The sequence below is a fragment of the Nicotiana tabacum genome, chromosome 13 (genome assembly GCF_000715075.1).
Source record: "Nicotiana tabacum cultivar K326 chromosome 13, ASM71507v2, whole genome shotgun sequence".
NCBI lineage: Eukaryota > Viridiplantae > Streptophyta > Magnoliopsida > Solanales > Solanaceae > Nicotiana > Nicotiana tabacum.
This window is the reverse complement of record NC_134092.1, coordinates 72,776,400-72,791,403: the sequence shown is the minus strand read 5'-3', so window position 1 is coordinate 72,791,403 and position 15,004 is coordinate 72,776,400.

The window sequence follows — 15,004 nt, the reverse complement described above, 5'->3', positions numbered from 1 at the left end:
CCTTATCTCACCGCGTGACTTCAAGTAGTTCCCCTACTAGCAACACACATATCAAGCCCACCACATCTCACCGCATGCGTATCAACCCCTAGCCTTATACCACCGCATGCGTATAAATATCACAACACAATCACAACTCGCACCACAAGTGCCCGTATGCCACAACTTGCCAAAAGAATCAACAATACCAATATTTCCACTAAGAATAGGCCATGGTTCAACCACAATGCGAAAAAGAATCTCAGCAACGACAAAATGAAAGTGAATTGCTCAACAAGAAAGGTATCTCAATAATTAACAACTTCACCTCAATGTGATAACGACTTTTACAACTTCGACACCAATAAATCAACAAGAAGATATTCCACGAAATAACAACTTCAAATAAAAGTAATTCAAGTAACATAACAATAAGGAAGGCAATAACTTCAACTAAAGCATATAGAAGCAAAATAACAAGTAAGAGGTAGATCAAGTGTTAACAATGTCAAATAAAGCATGTAAGGGTAGATTAGAACATGTAAGAGTAGATTAACAATGAGGGATATAACATGTTATGACATTTCAATTAAAGACATGAAAAAAGTCTAAATAACCTAAACCGGTCAAATACCTTATATAGCCCATGTACCCACTCGTCACCTTGCGTACATAACTTTCACATAACACAAATATCACAATCAACCCAAATCCTAAGGAGTAGTTCCCCCACATAAAGTTAGGCAAGATACTTACCTCAACTAGGCCAACTAAACCCTCAAAAATAGATTTCTCCCTAAATTTCGCCCTCCACACCGCTCAAATCTACCAAATGTGACTTAATATCATCAACCAATTATAATAAATAAAACTTTGATCTTTTGAAAATTCCCAAAAAGTTAACAAAAGCCAACCCCGAGCCCGCCAGTCAAAATCCGGGTCCAAGGGTAGATTTTGACTACCCATAACCCCACGAATCCATATATGTGAATAGTTTTCAAATCCGAGTCAAATCGACTCTCAAAACTCAATTCTTCAGTTTTCTAAAACTTGACAAAATTTCCCAATTTTCCTCTTTAATTCTCATAAATTTGATATTAAATCTAAAATAAAATCATGAAATATAGTTGAAAATTGATTAGAATCACTTACCCAATGTTTATCGATGAAAATCCCCTCTCCAATTCGCCTCCTACCAAGCATAGGGTTCTAAATTACGATAAATTGATATGAAATCACGACTTTCTAGCCTTTTGTTCAGTTGCAGATGTCGCATTCGCAAATACGTCAACCAATACACTAAGGAAATGTCGCAATTACGACTCAGACTTCGCAATTGCCAAGTCTGTCCACCGCGCAAATGCGAGATGTCCTACCCAGTCCCATACTTCACAAATGCGAACTAGGAATTGCATTTTTGATACCTGACCCTCCCCTTCCATGTTTACAATTGCGAAGCTGGTCATCACACCTGATTTTCTATTTTCAGTCCAAAACATTGTGATTCACATCCGAAACTTATCTATGCCCTCGGGGCTCTAAACCAAACATACACACAAGTCTAAAAATATCATACGAACTCCCTCGTGTGATCAAAACTCAAAAATAACATCTAGAACTAAAAATCGGACACCAAAACACATGAATTTCAAAGTAAAGTTCAAGAACTTTTAGAATTGCAACTAATCGTCCGAATCTTATCAAATCAACTCCAAATGGTACCAAATTTTGCAGACAAGTTCTAAATAGCATAACACACCTATTCCAAGTCCCAAAACAAATTTCCAAACCCGATATCCAAAAGTGAACCTATGGTCAAACTTCAAAACCTTAAATTGCCAGTTTTTGGCAAAGCAACACAAATCAACCTACGGACCTCCGAATTTGATTTAGGGTATACGTCCAAGTCCAAAATCAGGATATGAAGCTATCAAAGCCACCAAAATACCGTTCTGGGGTCGTTTTTACAAAAGTCAAATATTAGTCAACATAATCAATTTAGGCTTCTAAGCCAAGAGCCAAAGGGTCTAAATCAACCTGAAACCTTCCTGGAATGAAACCAATAAACCCCCTAAGTCATAAAACCTAAATTACAGATATGTGAAGCATAAAAAGGGGAAATGGGGCACAAATACAAAAAACAATTGGTCGGGTCATTACATAAACGGACTCGAAATCAGATTTTGATGGTTTTGATAGGTTCATATGATGATTTTGGACTTGTACGTATGTTCGGATTTAATTTTGGAGGTTCCTAGAAGAATTCAACACTATTTGTCGAAAGTTGGCAATTTAAAAAACATAAGAGTTCATAAGTTTGACTAAGAGTTTAGAAGTAATCCGAAGTGAGAAAGTATGATTCCGAAACTCTTTTGAAGGAATAAAGATTTAACAACTTAAGAGAAATTCTATTCTGTTTGAGCCTCGATTCTTTGTTGTGATGTTCCTATGGGGGTTTTGAGCCTTTGAATTATTTTGGATAATGTATTTGTACTTGTTGGTATGATTATATGGGGTTCCAAGGGACTCAGGTATGTTTTAGATCATTGGTTGAGAGACAAGTTAAGTTAAGGTTTGGAGTTTGACCATAGTCAATATCGGGTCAAGATGACCTCTTTTCGGTGATTTGAGTGCATGAGCAGGTACGTATCATGTTTTATGATTGAAATGTATATACGATTTGTGTCCTGGAGGTTCCGAATAAGTTTTGGGTGCCAAAACGAAGATTTTGTGATTGCTGATTTTCTGGTACAATAATTACAAAAATATCAGTTATGTCCCTAAAATTTTTAGACTTCCTTTAAAACCTCAAAACATCACATCTCCCTCATTTTAAGGCCAAATTGGGTGATTCAAAAGGCTATCTTGGGTGTAATCTCGCAAGGATTATGTTGGACTTATCAAATATGAGTTTCGAGATCATCTAGGATTTGATTCGAGCTAGGACAACTGCTACATTTTGTTTTTAATTGTTTTGGAATTTAGTCACTTTTTCTCACAAGGTTTTGGAGCTCGTGATGAGGCGATTTTTGAGGTAGTTTTCATCTACTTCATGGGGGTAAGTAAACCTAACTCAAATTTATGCTAATAACATCAATCTATCACCCCTCGATTCTTTTTCTATGACTACTCTGGAACAGTAATTCGTCCTACATTGGGTGGCTTGCTAAAGCCTTGTGTTCGTTTCAGTGACCTGGAGTCTTCGTTTGGGAAGTCTCCCTCTATGAACATGAACTACGGAGGAGGATGGATTTGATGTTGGAGCAGAGTGGAATCTGGAGCAGGGTATCAGGTTCGGACGACCTCAAACTGGATAGAGCAGGATTGGTGGAACCTGTGGTCATCTCAAAATAGAAAGAGGTTTGGATCCAAATCAAGGAATCTTAAAGAAGAAAAGAGGGTTTTGGTTTGGAAGATAAGAAAGTACATTTTGGGGGTCTTGGCAAAACTTTTCTAAAGTGAATAATTGAGTTTTGAACATCGATTCAGAGTCGATTTTTGATGAAACCTATATGGTTGGACTCACATTCAAATGAGTTGTCAGAATTTATGAGTTTTGTCTGGTTCTGAATAATCTTGTCGTTATCCGTATATTCTCCATGTGTTAGAGTAATTGAGCTGCAAGTCATATTAAAAATCATGCTTAGCTAGATGCTGGTACTGTTGGGACCCATAAAGGTCGTGTTGCATGTTGAATTATTTGCTTAATTTGCAATTATGTACTCAGTCACAACTATTATTTGCATATCATATCTCAGTCTCTGTTGTCATTTATTGATACATCATATCATCATTGTTTGGGCTGATTATCATGATTCTTGTGAGCCCGAGAGACTGGAGAAATTGATGACTAAGTGAGGCCGAGGGCCTGATTGTGAGGATATTTATGAGATCAGGATTCACGTCATAGTAAGCTTTATTGATTCATGCCAAGATTGGCTTATTATAGCGCTTGGGCTGGATCTACCCCTCCGGAGTCTGCACACCCATAGTGAGCATAGGTACCTACTGAGTGTGAGTGCCGAGAGCGAGTGTGGAATGGGAGTGTAGAGTACGAGTGCTAAGATTGAGTGACTGTGAGGATAGAGTGAATGCAAGGACTGAGTGATTGTTACTCTGAGAGTATGCATATGAATTCATCATTGTTTTGTATCTCCGTTGGCATACATAATTGACATGTAGATATCGAGATGTATCCTTTCTCTTTTTAGTTACACTTGACATATCTTACCTGTTTGATCTTTGACTGTTAAACTTGAAAGCATGCCTACATTTCTTTACTGTATTTTTGTAATTGGACTGTACTTGTGAAGCTCGTCACTGCTTTCAGTCCAAAGGTTAGATTTGTTACTTATTGAGTTGGTTGTACTCACACTACATCCTGCACTTCGTGTACAGATCCAGGTGTTTTTGGACACGGTGGTTGCTGATTGATAGAGTTTTCAGTCGTTCGGAGATTTTCGAGGTAACTGCCTTGGCGTCCATAGAACTTGACTCTCCTCCCCCATCCCTCCGTTTTACTTATTCAGTTCTACTTTCTTAGACATTGTATCAGACCATGTATTTATATAGATGCTCATGTACTAAGTGATACCCGAGTTTTGGGAACTTCTGTATTTAGTTATGACGTTTTCATTCGGTTTTATGAGATTTTTATTTATTTAGATCAGCTTTAGTATATTTTGAATTTGAAAGTGTTGGTATGTTTGAGTTGTAGGCTTGCCTAGTATCATGATAGGCACCATCACGGCAGGTTGAGTTTTGGGTCATGGCAAGTTGGTATCAGAGCCTAGGTTACATTGGTCTCACGAGTCATGAGCAGGTTTAGTAGAGTCTTGCGGATTGGTACAGAGACGTCTGTACTTATCTTCAAGAGGCTGCCGAACCTGTAAGAAAACTTCACATTCTTGTATTCTTATCGTGCAAATTTATTGATTCCAGGAACTAAATTTTTGTTATTCTAGTCTCTCATAGATGGTAAAGACACGTGCTACTGGACCGGACGGATAACCACCACTACCACCAGCTAGGGCCACGAGAGGCTAGGACTGCGGTAGGGGCCGAGGTATAGCTCGTACATTAGCTAGAGTAGCACCTGCTTATCTTCCAATTGCTTCAACTCAGGAGAAGGTTCCAGATGTGGTTGAGCCAGTAGGGCCAGCTCAGGCACCAGTTGTGCCCATTGTTATTCCAGGCCTTCAGGAGGCTTTGGCTCAAATATTGATTGTTTGCACTAGCCTTTCTCCGGCGGTTTCTTTTCAGACGGCGCTAGCCACTTCTCAGGCCGGGAGAGGTACTCAGACTCCCGCCGCCCGTACTCCGAAGCAGGTAGTGCAGGGACATCAGACACCGGGGGTACTACCAGCCCAGCTAGTTGCAATTTCTTAGGCCCAGGTGGGTCCCTTTATAAGGGATGAGGAACAAAAGAGGCTAGTGAGATTTGGGAGGCTCAGGCCTCCATCATTCAGTGGGGCTGAGTCAGAGGATGCTCAAGACTTCTTGGATAGGTGCCAGCGGATTCTTCGCACGACGGGTATTCTGGAGACTAGTGGAGTCTCCTTTACTACTTTTCAGTTATCAGGGGTTGCCTTCAGATAGTGGGAGGCCTATGATAGGAGTAGGCTAGTCGGTGTTGCACCACTTTCATGGCATGAGTTCTCCGTTCTCTTCTTGGAGAGGTTTGTGACACAGACCTGCAGGGAGGAGCTGTGCAGATAGCTCGAGTAGCTACGTCAAGAGGGCATGTCTGTGATCGAGTATGAGATGAAATTTTCAGAGTTGGCTCGTCATGCATGTTGGATGGCCTCCACTATTAGTTGCGTTTTGTTATAACTTGGGAGAGTGTATCAGGTGCTAGGTTCAATGGGGTGGTTGATATTACTCAGCATCTAGAGTTGGTCCGTAGTCAGGAGTGCGAGGAGAGGGAGGCCTAGAGGCCTCGTGGTTTGGGTTGTTTCAGCGGTGTTCCTTCTGGGGGCAGTCCTACCACAGTAGGGGTCGTCCTTATATGAACGCTCAGATGGCTCGTCCAGTTCATCGTGGTGCATCAACTAGCCATGGTTCGCACGGTGCTCTTCTGGGTCAGTCATCTCTTAGTGCTCTACTAGCTCAAAGTTCATCCCGTGCTTTATCGGTTCAGGTTTCATCTTTGCCAGGTCCTTCTAGCAGTTACTCTGGTACTCGGGGCCCGATTCAGCCCCCCCACCACCAGCGGGACGTTGCTTCAAGTGCGAGGAGTTTGGGCATATGTGGAGATAGTGTGCTCGTCGCTCGGGAGGTCCAGTTCAGTAGAGGGTGGCTATGACTTCCGCACCAATTACCTCACGACCCGCCCAACCAAATTGGGGTGGGGATCAGGTAGCTAGAGGTTGCGCTAGAGGGGGAGGCCGATCAGGTGGTTGTCAGGCCCGTTTCTATGTTATTCCTACCAGGCCAGATGCTATTGTTTCAGATGCAGTGATCACAGGTATTGTCTCAGCGTGCCACAGAGATGCTTTCACATTATTTGACCCTGGTTCTACTTATTCCTATGTATCATCCTATTTTACTCATTATTTGGATATGCCCCGTGAGTCCTTAGTTTCACCTGTCCATGTATCTACGCCGGTGGCGATACTATTATTGGGCACCGTGTATATCGGTCGTTTGTAATGACTATTGGGGATTTGAGACTAGAGTTGATCTCTTATTGCTTAATATGGTTGATTTTGACGTGATCTTGGGTATGGATTGGTTGTCTCCATGTCATGCTATTATTGATTATCATGCTAAGACCGTGACATTGGCGATGACGGGGTTGCCAAGGATCGAGTGGAGAGGTTCTCTCGAGTATGTTCCCAGCATAGTGATTTCATATTTGAAGGCCCAACAGATGGTTGGGAAGGAGTGTCTGTCATATTTCACCTTTGTGAGGGATGTTGGTGCTGATACCCCTACTATTGATTCTGTTCCGGCGGTGCCAGACTTTCTGGATACGTTTTCTGTAGACCTGCTGGGCATGCCACCCGACAGGGATATTGACTTTGGTATTGACTTGGTGTTGGGCACTCAGCCTATTTCTATTCCTCCCTATCATATATCATCAGCTAAGTTGAAGGAATTGAAAGAGCAGCTTCAGGAAATTCTTGATTTATTAGGCCTAATGTGTCACCTTGGGGCGCACCAGTTCAGTTTGTGAAGAAGAAGGATGGTACAATACGGATGTGCATTGACTATAGGCAGTTGAACAAACTTACAATCAAGAACAAGTATCCTTTGCCGCGTATTGATGAACTATTTGTCCAGATTCAGGGAGCGAGGGTGTTCTCTAATATCGATTTGAGGTCTGGGTATCACCAGTTGAAGATACGGGACTCAAATATTGTGAAGACGGCATTTAGGGCCCGCTATGGTCACTATGAGTTCCTTGTGATGTCTTTCGGGCTGACCAATGCCCCAACGACATTCATGCATCAGATGAACAATGTATTTTATCCATATCTTGATTCTTTTGTCATAGTATTCATTGATGATATCCTGGTGTACTCAGGTAGCTAGGAGGAGCGTATGCAGCATCTGAGGATTATACTACAGCGGCTGAGGGAGGAGAAACTTTATGCCAATTTCTCCAAGTGTGAGTTTTGTCTTAGTTCGGTGGCGTTCTTAGGGCACGTGGTGTCCAGTGAGGGGATTAAGGTGGATCCAAAGAAGATAGAGGCAGTTCAGTGTTGGTCCAGACCGTCTATAGCTACTGAGATTTTGAGTTTTCTTGGTTTGGCCGGTTATTATCGTCGATTCATGGAGGGTTTCTCATCTATTGTTATGCCTTTGTCCAAATTGACCCAGAAGGGTGCTTCGTTCAAGTGGTCGGATGAGTGTGAGGAGAGCTTTCAAAAGCTCAAGAATTCCTTGTCCACAACTCCAGTTCTAGTTTTACCTTCAGGTTCTTGCTATTATACAGTGTATTGTGATGCTTCTCGGATTGGTATTGGGTGTGTCCTGATGCAAGAGGGTAGAGTGATTACTTATTCTTCGTGCCAGTTGAAGACCCATGAGAAGAACTACCTTGTTCATGATTTAGAGTTGGCAACCATCGTTCGTGCATTGGAGATTTGGAGGCACTATCTTTACGGTGTGTCTTGTGAGGCATTTATGGATAATTAAATTTGAGATAGCAGAAATGGTTGGAGTTGCTAAAGGACTATGATATTACCATTCTGTATCATCCCATAAAGGCCAATGTGGTGGCCGATGCCTTGAGTAGAAAGGCGGTGAGTATGGGTAGCCTTGCATTTATTCCTGTTGGTGAGAGACCACTTGCAGCTGATGTTCAGGCCTTGGACAACAAGTTCATGAGATTAGATATTTCGGAGCTCGGTTGGGTTCTAGCTTGTGTGGTTTCTCGGTATTTCTTATATGATCGCATGAGAGAGTGCCAGTATGATGATCCCCATTTACTTGTCCTTAGGGACATGGTTCAACATGGTGATGCCAAGGATGTTACTATTGGGGATGATAGGGTGTTGAGGATGCAGGGTCGGATTTGTGTGCCTAATGTAGATGGGCTACATGAGTTGATCCTTGAGGAGGCCCACACATTGTGGTATTCCATTTATCCGGGTGCCGCAAAGATGTACTACGACTTGAGGAAACACTATTAGTGGAGGAGGATGAAGAAAGATAGAGTGGGGTTTGTAGCTCGGTGCCTAAACTATCAGCATGTGAAGTGCAAGCATCAGAGACCAGGCGTATTGCTTCAGAGGCTTGAGATTCCGGAGTGGAAATGGGAGCGTATCACCATGGATTTTGTAGTTGGACTCCCACGGACTTCGAGGAAGTTTGATGCTATTTGGGTGATTGTGGATTGGTTGACCAAGTCCGCGCATTTCATTCCAGTTGGGACTACCTATTCTTCGGAGCGGTTGGCTGAGATTTACATCTAAGAGATTGTTTGCCTTAACGGTGTACCAGTGTCCATCATTTTAGATCGGGGCACGCAATTTACAACGCAGTTTTGGAAAGCAGTGCAGCAAGAGTTAGGCACCGAGGTTAAATCCCATGATGTCGACTACTAGCACATCATCCGGTCCCTAATACATGTTCAATATATCTTGTTCACTAGCCCATACTGATTTTTATTACTCTGGGGGTCTAACTTAGCCTTTTGGTAATCACGTTTGAGTCACCACTTCATTTCGTGAAATTAGGGTATGACTTTATGGCTTATACAATTTTATTGTCTCAAGGCCTGTCACCTCTTATCTTTTCCTTCACTTGACTATAGACTCTGTCATCCTATCATATTTTGATTTATCGTTATCACCCATTTATAATATCTTACTCATAATGCTTCATTTACTCTCTTCTTATTCTCCAGCTAATATTTCTATCTATCACTTTATTCTGAAAACTTCAACAAAACATTGTTTCACTTTTAGCTCTCCTTGCCCCATCTCACTGGTTCTTTGAGTCACCTATCTTCTGAAATTTTTGAACATTCTAGTATTCATATCTGACTGTACTATTCTAGAGTGCACCACCTAGGTGTCTCATAAGGAAAACTTTTACCACGTTTGTAATATCCTTCGGAAATGTCAGCTGACGCTATTAATCCATCCACCATTTTGGGTTACTCTAACCCCAGTTGGATCTTGATATCCCATCCTTCTCTTAAACTATATCTGTTAGCTCCCATAGGGTATAACTGAGATGGGTGTGGCCAATTGTAAATACCTCTCTTACTGTGGAAGGTAACTCGGAATGCTTATATTTCACTGCTTCAATTGTAAATACTGATAATCTTCACTAACTGGGTACCTCGTACCCTCTTTCTCCTTGCTTATGTTACTTGCCGAAACTTATACTTTTACCTTATGATACACCCAATTCCCTACTACTCACGGGGTATGTTAGATATTCCCATCTTAGGGTCTTAAGTAGGAAATTTGCAAATCTAGTATGCACGATCTGATAGGGCCTAAAACTGGGCCACATTGCCAAGAACTCTCTCTCTCTCTCTACTAGTGCCCTTACCTGCTACAATATTAGCTCTCTGGAACGCTGTAATATTTCTAATTACAAGCATCTCTATATCATTAGCAAACATAATTCCTGACTCAAACTCATATGACTCTGCTCTATAGCACGATTTAGATTTGAAATAGGGGTAACATACTCCTAAAAGCCTTGCAGCTTCCTGTTTATATAATGTGGTGCATAACAAATCTATAAACAAGCCTCTACTAGATACGACTTGTAGACTCCCTAGGATAGAACTGCTCTGATACCATGTTTGTCATGCCCCAAATCTGGGGAGGCGTGGCTGGTACATGGTGCCATACTCGACCCGGGCGTACCACTCTGTAACCGTGAATTGTGGAGGGGTATCCCTTAACTTAGGCCGATGAGGACTACATGCAAGCTGACAATACCAATCGAGGCCGATGGGGCCATATTCTGAATCATATGAATATCATGTCTCCCTCATCTGAGGGTATACATACCCAAAAGCTCATATACATAACTGTGAAGGGCAACGAGGCCGCCATGTATGTCTACAACCAGCAATACCTAACTGAACATGTACACGGGGCTGGAAAACCCAAATACTAACATACAAAATACACAGGACTGGTCTACAAGCCTCTAGAGATAACTGAACAGTATCATGGTCATGACAGGGCCTCGACCTACCCATCAAACATGTGTAAATAAAATGGACTCCAAGTTCTAGACCTGGTAACTCTGAGGAAGTAGAGCTTACCAACCAAGTTGATGTTTGACTCTATCTACTGGAAAGGTCTATCCAGCTCTCTACCAGGACCTGCAGGCATGAAATGCAGTGTCCCCAGCAAAAGGGACGTCTATACGAAATAATGTACCGAGTATGTAAGGCAACAGAATAACTAAAAGCTTAAACTGAATTGATAATATAATAACTGAAAGTAACTGGAAGTCAAAGATAATATGAAGATATGCTTACCTGTTGATACTTACTCAACTCTCTCAATACAGTAAGTACAAGAGTTGTCCAGACCTATAAGGCTCTGTACGTGTAACTGCTCTGCCGTAGTAGGCTCGCTCATAGGCGCTCGGCCATACTAGGCTGTGTATCTTGGCCATTCTGGGCTTGCTTATAGGCGCTTGACCATAGTAGGTTTGGTATATAACTTATCATCTGATCTGAGGTAGCCCAATAGGGGCCTTCCACCGATTATAGCTCAATGGTGGTGAAAATACTATAATACTGCCCAATAGGGGCATATATATATATATATATATATATGTGAAAATACTGCAATACTATATATATAGACGTTATGCTCTCTTGACTGGAAGAAGACAATACTTAACAAATATAAAGTCTCTATAATGAAGAATACTGTAACTTGTGATACTAGGATAATGTACATAAGTTCAAGAATACAAACTTCTCTTTATGTCTCGTTATCAAACACATGTAGTTATGGGATCATGCCAAAATAAAGGAAGGGTTTGGCCTTAACATACCTTATAACAATCTGTCCAATAACCTCGTTGAACTCATCTCGTCTCACCTTAATCTACAACAACGATAATAATTCTATCATTATGTTACCGAAGGTACGACTATCGAACAATGAATGACAAGCTTATTTTGCAATAAAACGATAGCATCTCAACTATAATCTTTACTTCCTCCCAAATCAGCATAACACCAACAACAACAAGAACACAATAATAAAAACATGTATACATCATTTTCATACCTTATATCCATCCCAAAATACCACAAAATAGCCCACACACACCCCAATCACTTCTCACACAAAACGACAACCATATTAGTGTCAAACAACAAAAAATATAACAGCCAACCACACTGCCTTTATGTGGTGTTTCTCCGCACCCTTTCTCCTCCCAAACTCCATAAAATAGTTGAAAAAAAGATAACCCAACAGCAACACGAAACAACCCACAAAATAGTCCACTACAAGTTGAAAAACTCAAACTCACGACTTCCGATACAGTCCCCTGAGTTCTTACAATTATAGAACGAATTTATCTACCTTTCCAGCAAAAAAAGGAATGAAAAAAGGAAGTATACTTACCTTATTTGGTGACGATCTCAGCTCCTAACTTGGTTCTTCAACTCTTAGGTTTTCCTCCAACTAGAACTTGAAAGAAGACAAAATCATTTAGGCTTTTGTGTTGAATTGTTGGGAGAAGTTTGCTGGGGTGCATCTCTAATTTTTCGCTCTATTATGAGTGGAATATATGAAGGAAATCATCCCTTAAAAGGTCTCTTTAGCCGACCCCAACTAGCCCCTTTTTGAACATATTTGGTCCTTTCATTTAAGCAAGTAGGTGACACACCTACTTGTAACCTATTCAGACTGCGCAGTCTCGCGAAAATGCAAATATGTTTCTACTCATTTAATGCGTTAGAAACTAGACTCGTAGATTTTCAATTTGATAGGTGGATCATCCCGTAATTCTAATATTGGGAGAAAAGATCAACTACATTTTCTCTAATTTTCAGCATATTTATGAATATAACTTGTGATGACCTTTGCCAACTTTTTTTCCACAACTCGTTTGACTTCAAAACATAACACACGACTATGATACGACAAAATAACTCATAACATAACCTCTTCATCATGTTAATCACCCTAGTTTTACCCCTAAAGTATATGTTATAATATTCCTAACTTGTCGACTTTCGACGAAACTTATTTTCTTCAATTCGTTTAGCTTCTAAGCATTCCAACTCTCTTGATACTTGTTACTCATGATCTTAAATATTTATAACCTCCAAGATAATATGATTAACTTACATTAAGTACTTTCAAAGATGATCTCATTTCTGAGCTTACATCAATTGACTTACGACACACTCTTACGTACGAAAATATGGGGTGTAACATCAGTGAAGCAGAATAAACAAGAGAATTGAACAAAGTGAAAAAAAAAGAAGAATAAAGTAGACTTGGGACTTCACATTAATTAATCAGTACTTACTTGATAGAATAGAAGTAAAAAATTAGTCGTTTATATCAAGCAAAATTAAACAAGAAAATTAAACTATGTGAAGAAATTAAAATACAATTTGTAAGGGGAAATACTTACACTCATAGTTGGAATGGAAATGAAGGCCAAGACTATCATTGATCCCACAGCCTGAAGAACAAAACAAGAACTAAATTAAAGCTGAAAAATCTTAAAGCGGGAATTTACTTAACCGTACCAATCAGTTATAAATAGAGAAGTATGTTGATTTCGAGTTACCAATGAAAGCACAAACATCAGGGAGAAAAAGATCCAGTTCAGCTTTGGGTCTGATGTTGAGTACTCTAAGGCTTTTGCCAGCCAACGGCAGAGCTGATGAAATATCTACAATTCTAAGATGACCTTTACAACTTGTTTGGATGGTTGTTACCTATTATATTGTATCGTATTGTTACTGTAAATACAATGTTTGTTTTGATTGTTCATTAAATTTTATTGTATTAAATCGTTAAATCCATCGTTTTGTAATGACGAAAAGTGCCACTTTATGGAACGATAGATTTTGTGTGGTGACGTCATTTCCTTGATTTTTTCTCTCATCTTGCCCTTCCTTATTATTAAATAATTATATTTTATTATTTATCCTACTTTTTATATAATAATTCTACGCAGTATCCTATTTTTTCTTAATAATGTTGCAAGTTTATTCTTTATATTGTTGGTGCGTGACATCATGAAACGACGGCAAACGATACAATCTATCCAAACATTGTATTCATCAATACAGTACAATACAATATGATACATTATGAAACGATACGTAACAACATTAATTCGGTTCTCCGGGCTTAGAGTCCGGAACCAAAGTGTGGTTCTTTTGGACTCAAGCGACACAAATAGGTAAAACAAAACTGAGTACCATTTTATATATAGCGCGGTTATTCACCGCGCTATACCTTAATGACACGTTTGTCCGTTAAGATATAGTGCGGTGAATTATCGCGCTATATTTGAACTCAAAAAGGGCGGGAGGTATAGCGCACATATAGGACGTGCTATAGTATAGCGCCATGTATACATGCGTTATACCTACTTAAAAAACGGGCCTCCATCTTCCCCGACCAGAAAATCAGTGCACTCCCTCCAAACCCCATTCCAGCGGTCCTCCCCCCCCCCCCCATTTTTAAAGCAAAAAAACCCCATCGGAGCCCACCCGTCCCACAAAAAGTGTATCTTCTCCATATTGTAGTAAGCTAACACCGGATCAAAGGCGTTATCGCGTAGTGTATTACTCGTTTCGGCCCCCAAATTATCGAATCTTCACCTTTCAAAAAATTTTAAATCGAGGTATTCCGACTTACTTTTTGAGAAAACTTATAAAAAATTCGTATTAGTTATTTTTTAACGTGGTCTAAGTTTTTTCGTGATTATTTTGTGATTTAATTAATTTGTTATTTTTTATCCGGATTAGATTATTTTTGTGCTAAAAAATTTGTAAAATAGATAAATTATTATTTTATGAATAATTAATGTTATTAGTTGTTATAAAAAATGTTTATTAGTTATTTTTTACTGTGGTATATGTTTTTTCGTGATTGTTTTGTGATTAAATTAATTTGTTATTTTTTATCCGGATTAGATTATTTATGTGCTAAAAAATTAGTAAAATAGATAAATTGTTATTTTATGAATAATTAATGTTATTTGGATTTTATTGTTGTACGTACATTAATATGTGACTTTATTGTTGTTTAGTGCCCTTTAGTGTTATGTTGTGCCCGTAATGGTAATGTAGTGCCCTTTAGCGTAGTAAAACTGATAATAAATTTTAGCTAATGGTAGTTGACTTTGTTCATTGCCATTTAGAGTAGTATTACTTTAGTGGAAAAATATTGGAAAGTAACATATGAAATATTAATATAGAAAATTTATCAACCTAAGTATCTGTTATATGAATAATTATTAAATTATCTTTGTAGTTATTAAAATTAATCATTTAATTATCTGTTAACCCTAAAAATATCTGAAAAACGATGATAATTCAAACACAAACTCT